Raw genomic sequence first — 9,129 nt, 5'->3', positions numbered from 1 at the left:
CTGAGCGATAGTAACCTCTGCTGGGACCACAGGAGGATCTGACGCGCCAGTCTGTCCAGAGGGCGCGAGCGCAGACCGCCCTGGTGATTCAGATAGGCCACCACCGCTGTGTTGTTCTACTCGGAACGAACCAGGACGTGGTGGCCTTGGAGATCGGGCAGGAAACTCCTTAGAGCCTGGAACACCGCCAACATCTCGAGACAGTTGATATGCCACTCGGATCGATGCACCTGCCAGGATCCCCTTGCAAAGCGGCCATCCATGACCGCGCCCCAGCCCGTGAGGGAGGCGTCTGTCGAAATAACCAGCCGGCGACAAGACCCTCCCAGCACGGGCCCCTGGGACAGGAACCAAGTTTCCTTCCAAACTGATAGGGAACGAAGACACTTGCGCGTAACCCAAACCAGACGGAGAGGATTCCCCTCGGGGAAAAACCCTTGTTCCTTAGCCACCACTGCAGGGGTCTCATGTGCAGCAGTCCAGATGGTATTACGCTGGACGCAGCCGCCAGGAGACCCAACACTCGTTGAAAGTGTTTCATAGTGATGGCGTGGCCTAACTTCACCCCTTTCACGGCAGCCAATATGGTGTCGACACGTGCCGGAGACAATTGTGCCCGCATCGTTGTCGAATCCCATGCAACCCCTAGGAACGTAGCCCGTTGGGTGGGCGCCAGCACGCTCTTCTTTGCGTTGAGCCTCAGCCCTAAACGCCGCAGACGAGCCAGAACGACATCTCGATGCCGAACCGCCAACTCTCGAGACTGGGCTAGGATGAGCCAGTCGTCGATGAAGTTGAAATCCGGATGCCCCGGAGCCTCAGCGGGGCCAGTGCTGCATCCATACACTTGGTGAATGTGCTAGGGGAAGTGCCAGGCCGAATGGAAGAACCCGATACTGGTAAGCCACACCCCCGAAGGCAAACCTCAGGAACTTCCTGTGAGAAGGACGGATGGAGACCTAGAAATAGGCGTCCTTTAGATCTATCGTGACGAACCAATCCTCAGATTGGATGTGCGTCACGGTGGCGGGGATGATGAGCATCTTTAACCTGAATCTCCTCAGAGACCGGTTAGAACCCGCAGATCCAAAATAGGGCACGCAGCCCTCCGTCCTTCTTGGGGACTATGAAGTCTCTGTCTGGGGGGGAGACACGTTCCACGGCCCCTTTCCTCAGCAGAGTACAAACTTCCTGTCCCAACACCGGACCTTGCTCCGGGCGGACCACAGTCCAAACCACCCCCTCTCTTCTGTTGAATTGGAGGGCGGGCTATGAACTGTAGTCGATACCCATCTATGGCAGTGCGCAGGACCCGCGGAGAAATGTTCGTCAGGCTCCGCCAAGCGTCTGCAAAGTCTGCCAACGGAACCAGCCCCTCGGGGCTGGTGGTCGGTGTCTCGTGTGATCTTCTGGTGGACCCCTGAAGCCCCAGAACGGCAGGGGGGAGCCGCCGAAGATCCACGGTGAGTGAGTCGGGATGCCGTCCGTCTGCAGACCCTCGGGGCAGGCAGTACGGTGCGGACTCGATGGTGGCAGGTGCGTCCTGAACGTGTAAACGGCGGGATAACATCACCTGTTGCCACGGCGGAGGGGACCTCGGTCGGCCTCCGGGGGGGGTGGGGGGGGTGCGGGAGGGGAGAAAGACTCCCCTACCCCGGTCTTCCCTGAGCTCCGTCGGGACTGGATGACGGTCCTCAGATCGCGTCTCTCAGACGGCTGAGGGTGAGAGCGCCGTCTCGCTGCCCCAGCTCCTCGGGGGGCCCCCGAGAAGCGACACTCTGCTTCCCTCCTCTCCGTAGGAGCTCGTAGAGGGAAGGGACCTACGCCTGGCAGCCTCGGGTCCAGACCGGCGAGGGAGGTACTGGCGGAACGCTTCGCACTGCGTCTAACGCTTCGTGGTTCTGCGAAGCTCCGCCAGATCTTCCTCGGAGGGGCCCCCCCTCTGAACCATCTCCTGTAGCAGGTTGGCTTGGTAGGCTTGAAGCACCGTGGTGTGCAAGCTCGCACCTGCCTGGCCCGCTGGCATGTACGCCTTCCCCACAAGCGTGGATGTGGTGCGACATGGTTTGGATGGTAACGCCGGCTTCTCCAGGGAGGACGCAAGTCGAGGGGAGAGATAGCTCGCAAGCTCATCCTCCACCCGAGGCATCCTCCCATAACCACGGTCCCTAACCCCCATCACATTACTGTAGTTCAGTGATCGGGGTGTGGAAAGCCATGTAGAGAAGGGTCTGCCCCATGATTTACTCAGTTCATCATGTAAATCAGGAAAGAATGGCAGAGACCGGCGTGGAGGTGGCGTGTGGTGCTTAAGAAACCTTTCATCAAGCTACCACTAGCCTGTGGTGTCTGCTCCTCCCGTGGCCAGTTGATGTTGAGCTTAGCCACGGCTCTAGTCACCACCTCCAGCAGCACGTCATAGTCGGGCGTCGCTAGATGACGCCGCCCCGACACCCGGAAGTCATCGTCGACTGCGCTGAGCACGTCCGCCTCCTCGGAGTCGGATTGCTGCAGCGCCTCCGGATCCAAAACCGCGAGCGGGAGAAGCCGAGAACGGGCTCCCGAACGAGGAAAGGAAGCGTCGGAGCCAGCGGATGAAGGTCGGGAAAAAGCCTCAGCCGTCCCGAAATCCTCCGACAGATCACGCTGTGAACCCATGAGTGAAGCCGCCGGGCTGCCTCAGCGGCCGCAGGGCCCGCACCACGGGGAAAACACATCCGGCCATCCTCGGAAAAGAGAGCCATGCTGTACCTCAGTACCCGCACGGAAAGGGCTTCGCAACGGGCGCAGGCAGCCCCCTCGAGAGCTGCCCGTGCGTGCTCCATCCCCAAACATGAGAGACACATCTCATGAGAATCTCCATCCGTGATGTACCGAGGGCAAGAAAAAACACACCTTCTGTACATCTGGTTGCCGGACATGCTGGTAGACTTCTTCTTCAGGTAAGACATACTGCTTGTAGGACTGGAGCTTTCTTCGAACAACGTACAGAGCGCCTGCTGAATAAAAAAAAGCTAATGATGAGTGTGTACAGGTGTGCTTTATACTCCTCCGGTTATTCCGTCACACCTTACCGTTCTAGCAACAGGCCAATAGGATTGGAGTGATTTCATTCACGTTCAGACCTGCTTCGCCTAGAGGCGTTCCCATAGTGTCGTAACCGACGCAGTTCGAGTTCCCTCGAAGGGGAACCACATTTTTATTCACTTATAGATTTTGAACTAGCAACATTACCATTACACTACTGCTATGATTTTCTTGGTCAAAACAATGTCATATTCAATTCTTTTACAAAAGATTATGTATTACCTACTGCATTATCAATGTGCTGAATGACAGGCTGCTGAGTTAAATTACATATTGATAGATGATGAATAAAATGAATGAATCAAATAAATTCTTCAACAAATGCTGACTTCATCATTCTGTCATTGATGGAAAACTGCAGCAGGTCTCTAAACTCTCTCTGACCCCTGTGTCAGCATTCCGGGACAACAAGACCAACACAGGAAGGAAGTCCACTGCGAGGAAAACAGCAAATAAATATGCAAGAGACGGGATGTAGGGCTGGATAAAAGGCTAGAGAGAGGGAGAAAGAGAGTTTCTAAGGATGAATAAAACGGAGGTAAGTCCACCAACACCACCGCTGACATGAGCCAAAAGAACTTACTGACCCTGACCCCCCCCCCCCCCCACACACACACACGCACGCACATGCACACGCACACACCAGTGAACACCCCAAACATACATCTTATTCTGCACAGAGGAAGTAGCTGATTATTTCTCAAATGTGAGTTTCCACCACACAGGCCACATGTTCTCACAAAGAGGTGTTGTGAAATATAATCTCTAATAACTCAACATGCAGACACACTCAAACACTTAGTAGAACATGTTGAGGTTTTGAAAGACTTGGCTTCCTCATCAAGAGATAAGAACACACCAGCATCATTCTCATGTCTCATGTCAAGCAAGTGACTCACTGTAATCCATATTGTTTGCTGAATATTTTTAATAATTTCAGGACAAATCAATTTCAGAACAACTGCAATTATGTTTTACTTAGAAGTTAACGTAAATCCTCACACATGCTGTGTAGGGATCAAGAAATCCCTCTTGTAATTGTCCCTGAAACCTATTTCAATTGAATAATATTAACTTTTAAAGACACGCAGTAAAGGACGAAGTACTCAGATCGTTTATTTAGGTAAAAAATTATAATACCACAGAGTAGAAACACCCAGTTTCAAGTATAAGTCACAAATTGAAACTTTTATGTAAGTCACAGTCCATTGGCATCAAAATATATGAGGCATACAAAATACCAAGTAGTCATGCTGCATTCTTCCTACAGTAAATGCTGTCATAGGGAATTGTGGCAAATGATCTACAGTAAAGGGAACACATGGCTGATTGTTCCCATCTTTTAACAAGCAGTTTGATCCAGCTTCCCCATACAGTCACTGTGTACCTGTAATTTACAAGAAATGTCCAGGAATTTGTGTCAGTGTGTGGTGAGTGACACTAGTGCAGCGGCCTATCAACAGCAGTATTAATTTAGTTCACACAAGTGCAAGAAAGCACATATCACAATGAATAGTAATTTAAATTTCGAGCAGCACACCACAAAGCTTGTGCAATCATGTTTTTACCAGCTTAGAAATATATCAAAAATACGATCTATACTACCTTTTAAGGACACTGAGACCATTTTACACGCCTTCATCTCATCACGCCTGGATTACTGCAACAACATTTTTACTTGTTTAACCCAAAAATCTACTGATTGACTCCAGACTGTCCAAAACTCAGCTGCCAGGCTTTTAACCAGAACAGAGAAATATGACCACATTACTCCTGTTTTAGTTTCATTACACTGGCTCCCAGTATGTTTTAGAATTGACTTTTAAATTTTATTGATCACTTTTAAAGCTCTTCATGAACTCTAGCCATGCTATCTCTCTGACCTTTTAGTCCCATATGCACCAGCACGTACCTTGAGATCCTCGGGCAGAGGTCTGCTGTTTGTTCCAGAGTCTCAACCGAAAACTAAAGGGGACAGAGCGTTTGCTGTCAGGGCCCCGAGGCTCTGGAACAGCCTGCCCGAGGAAATCAGGTCGGCTGAGTCAGTGAACTCTTTTAAGTCCCTTCTTAAAACATACTTTTATAGGAGAGCCTTTCCCGATTTAATTTTACTTTATTTTATTCTATTTTATATATTTTTATTTTCATTTTAAACATGAATTTTAGTCTCTTAAGTGTTTTCTTGTTTTTTTAATGCATTTGTTTTTATGGATTTTATTGTCTTAGCACTTGTTACAGCACTTTGTAACTTGTTTTTGAAAAGTGTTTTATAAATAAAGATTAGATTAGAATATAAAATTATTATAACTTTATGTGCATGTATAACACTTTTCCTCACATAGTTACAACATGCTTTAACAAAGGATGAGAAACAGTGACACACTTTTACAGTAAAAAGTAAATAGAGATAAATTAGATACAAACAACTGACAAAATAATATATGTCAGTCAAATCTGTGAATTGAACAACAGAAGTGGAGCTCTGACCTAGGTATACACAAAACCTGTGTTGTTATGGTAAAAAAGTTTTCAAGGGTCCTGATACACACACACACACACACACACACACCAGTGAAAAACATCATACTTCTTTCCCACCCCAAACATACATCTTATTTTGCACAGAGGAAGTAGTTGAAAGTAGTAACTGAAAATGTGCCACAGTTGAGTATCTGTGGTCAACCCTTATCTGTAGTTTTTTCCGTCTGTGTCACTGTTGCTGCTGCTGGGAAACTCCATCCGTTTTACACATAAAGGCCAGTTTACTTGTCAGTACTAACCAGTGAACGCAGTTGTTTACAGTCTTGTGTGGCTCTGGAGGAGCTGGACATCATAATAATGTGATGTATAATGTAATCGGCTTAAGACAGAAAGCCTGTGTTACAAACTGGGGTTGTGAAGTTTGAAAGATGTGGGTGTTTACCAGGCAGAAAGGCTCTAATGAAAGATGCTGCTTTGACTATGACCATTTGTTTAACCTCTCTCTCTCACAAGTCCTCCAACTTTATCCCCTTATGGAAGAACATGGAAGAATCACTGGAGTGACCCTTTATGGTGGCTGTTAGCCTCAATCTACACACAGGCAGTTGACCAGAGAGCTCTGTGATCGGCTATTGAGCCTAGTGGGTCAGTTGTTTTTACACATTTTGTGCATTTGATCTGTGCCATTTCTTTTCTTCTTCAAAAGATCGCCCACAGCGATCAAATCTCACGGATCCAGTGGCAGTTGCCACTTTTCACAACACACATTTTCCATTTGTAGTAGACACTTATGGTATGAAAATGGTTGGTTAGTTTGTGCCTCCCCGCGATGTTGACACCTCTGTGTCTTCTTTCCTATTTTGGGTAAAATACACTGACTGCTGCTTCTCGATATGACCTGTAGTTTCCTCTCATGCTGGGGCTGAGATCACTGTAGCAGCTGCGGTCTTTGCAGTATGTGTAAATGCATCTTGAACAGAGGAAGTGAGAGACCATATGCAACACAAAGTGTCTCAAAGTAGGCTTTGTATTTCAGGGCCTAGATATGTCGGTTCAAGTTCCTCATGTTGACATACAATTACACTACCACTCTACTGAGCAGGAAGCTGAATCCTTTCCAGCTACAAGGATGCTTCATTGTAATACAAGGGATGGTGATGGCACATAGATAAGATGCTTGCCTTTGGTGTAGGAGACCTTGGTTCAATTCCCCCTATGAGGCTGTGATGCAAACTTGCTTTTTACAGCGTTGCCTTGAGATCAGAGAGTGTCATTATATGTACCTGACCACTGGGTGAAATGTTCAACCCACCTGCAACATTTTGTGTTTCAAAGGTTTAAAGTTTCAGCTGCACAAACACTTTTTAGCAGAAAGTTTCGTAGGACCCAAATAAAATATAAAACTTAGACTCACTATGATCTGAACACCCCCATTGTCAGTATGTCTCACTTGGTCTCCAGGGGATTTGAACCCTGGAACTTCAGATGAGAGACTAATTCTGTACACCTTCTCACAAGTTGAGGTAGTCACTCACACATCAGTTTGCTGGTTTTGGGTGTGTTGTCAATTATTCTGGTGGCATTTGATCCAAAACTGAGCAAAAAAGAAAATGTTGTGCATACTGTACAAATAATTTTTTTCCCAGATCTTGGAAGGAAAAACATCTTTGATTTTTGCTTTATTCAAGTTAGAAGAAATACCTTATTTATGTTCTACTCAATATGTTGGTCAAAGACAGCTCCTAGGTATTCAGAGGCTCACTCACGATTTGCTGTGAAGTGACCAATATACTGATGTATTTTTACGGAATTTTTCTCAGGGCCTATGATGAGGACTTCTGTTTGGTGAGGTTGGAGGAAGTTATCTGACATCCAGTTTTTGATAGCTGTTAGGCACTCTTACAAGATGGAGAGTTTAGTGAGACGAAGTTGTCAGCTGAGTGGCTATTGAGAGTGAGAGAACAGGTAATAATTTGATAGACTGGAGTCAGAATGAAAAACAAATGAAAAACAAAATCAAAAATAATTCACTTGTGTACAGACATGAACGTATACAGTAATACGGTTCAAACCAAAAGAGCAACTGTATCAAGAGTATGACCATGATTGTGGGTTGGCCCTGATAGATATTGCGTTAAAATAAAAGACTGAGTTATGCTGTATTAGGATCATGTTTTCATATGCGTGAAGGTGCGCTGTAAGGGTACTTCATTATCACATACACACATACAGCGAAATTCATTCTCTGCATGTAACCCATCCCTCAAGGGAGCAGTGGACTACCACTGTGCAGCGCTCGAAACCAACTCCAGATCTGTGCAAGTGCTACTGGTCAGTGGCACTGACTGGAGAACCTAACAGGTTTTTGATCACCGGAAAGGATGTTTTACTCTCTTATGGTGCTCCAACACCGATTTGATCAGGTAGGTTAGTCTATCACTGTCTTAGCTTTGCTATTATGACTTATCTGTCTGGTTTTATTTAATTTTTGTGTCGACTGTGCAGTGCATTTTGCTGTGCCTGGTCATTTTAAAGCTGCGCGATTTCATTCCTTTAATTTAATACTGACATTATGCTATTTGATTGTGACCATCTTGCACTGGGACCCCGAGCCAACTCGTTACGCCCCTGACTGAACCCCATGTGGAATATTAGTAGACAGCATATGACTCACATTTGACTCATCTCACTTGTTCGGATGAATCCCATTTCTTTTGGAGAGAGAAGCACAATCCCAGAAAAAGTTAAAATTAGAGATAAAATCTATTTTGTGAGACGTGTAACTACACGTAGCGGCAATGCAGACCGCACTGTGATTGGTTGGCTTGGTAGCATCACATTTCCTCCTACGGATTTCCTGCTTGTCCTACTTCACCACTCTTCTCTCGTTTCTGTGTAATTTCCCTGCTGTTCAACATCAATAAGCTCCAACTTCAACATGATCCGCTCAGTTTCAGTTGCCATTGTTTGTTGTAGCCTACACCAACAAAAACAGTGGCTAAACCCAAAACAACCCAAAGAAACTGGAACATAAACAGTGGAACATAAAAACCCCATCACCAAGGTTTTGGCGGTGTAATTGACCCTTCACCAAGCCACCAAAAATTGTCGGACCTGTCGGACTTTTAGCATGGTTCTGGCACTGTCTATTACTGCTTTCCCTGGAGAAAAATTGTCTAATTTCTGGAAAAATTTAAAAAGCGATCTCAGAAAGGAGACAGAAAGGTTTCCATTATACATTTCAAGGTTGTTTTCAGGCTGTCAGACTGATGTGAAACAAATAAAGGAATAAATTGTACTTCTCCTTTCAACCTCTCTGGGTAGTGATTGTAATTATTACAAGTGAACATGAACCCATGAACAGCGTTTGACCATATCTTGGTAAAATAAAAAAAAAGCTAGAAAACGACGCCTTTTGCATACGAGTCAATGGAGCGCAGCCTTGAAAGTGTCGGACCTCAGTTAGAGCGAGACCTATACTGCGCTGTGATTGGCCAGCTCCATATTCAGGGCATGGCTTAGTGAAGGGTCAATTGCAGAGACACCGAAGCACAATTATTA

This window comes from Micropterus salmoides, unplaced genomic scaffold (genome assembly GCF_014851395.1).
Source record: "Micropterus salmoides isolate LMB-PRFRI ecotype aquatic unplaced genomic scaffold, ASM1485139v1 Ms_hic_scaffold_14, whole genome shotgun sequence".
Taxonomy (NCBI): Eukaryota; Metazoa; Chordata; class Actinopteri; order Centrarchiformes; family Centrarchidae; genus Micropterus; species Micropterus salmoides.
Note: the sequence above shows the minus strand (reverse complement) of the source record.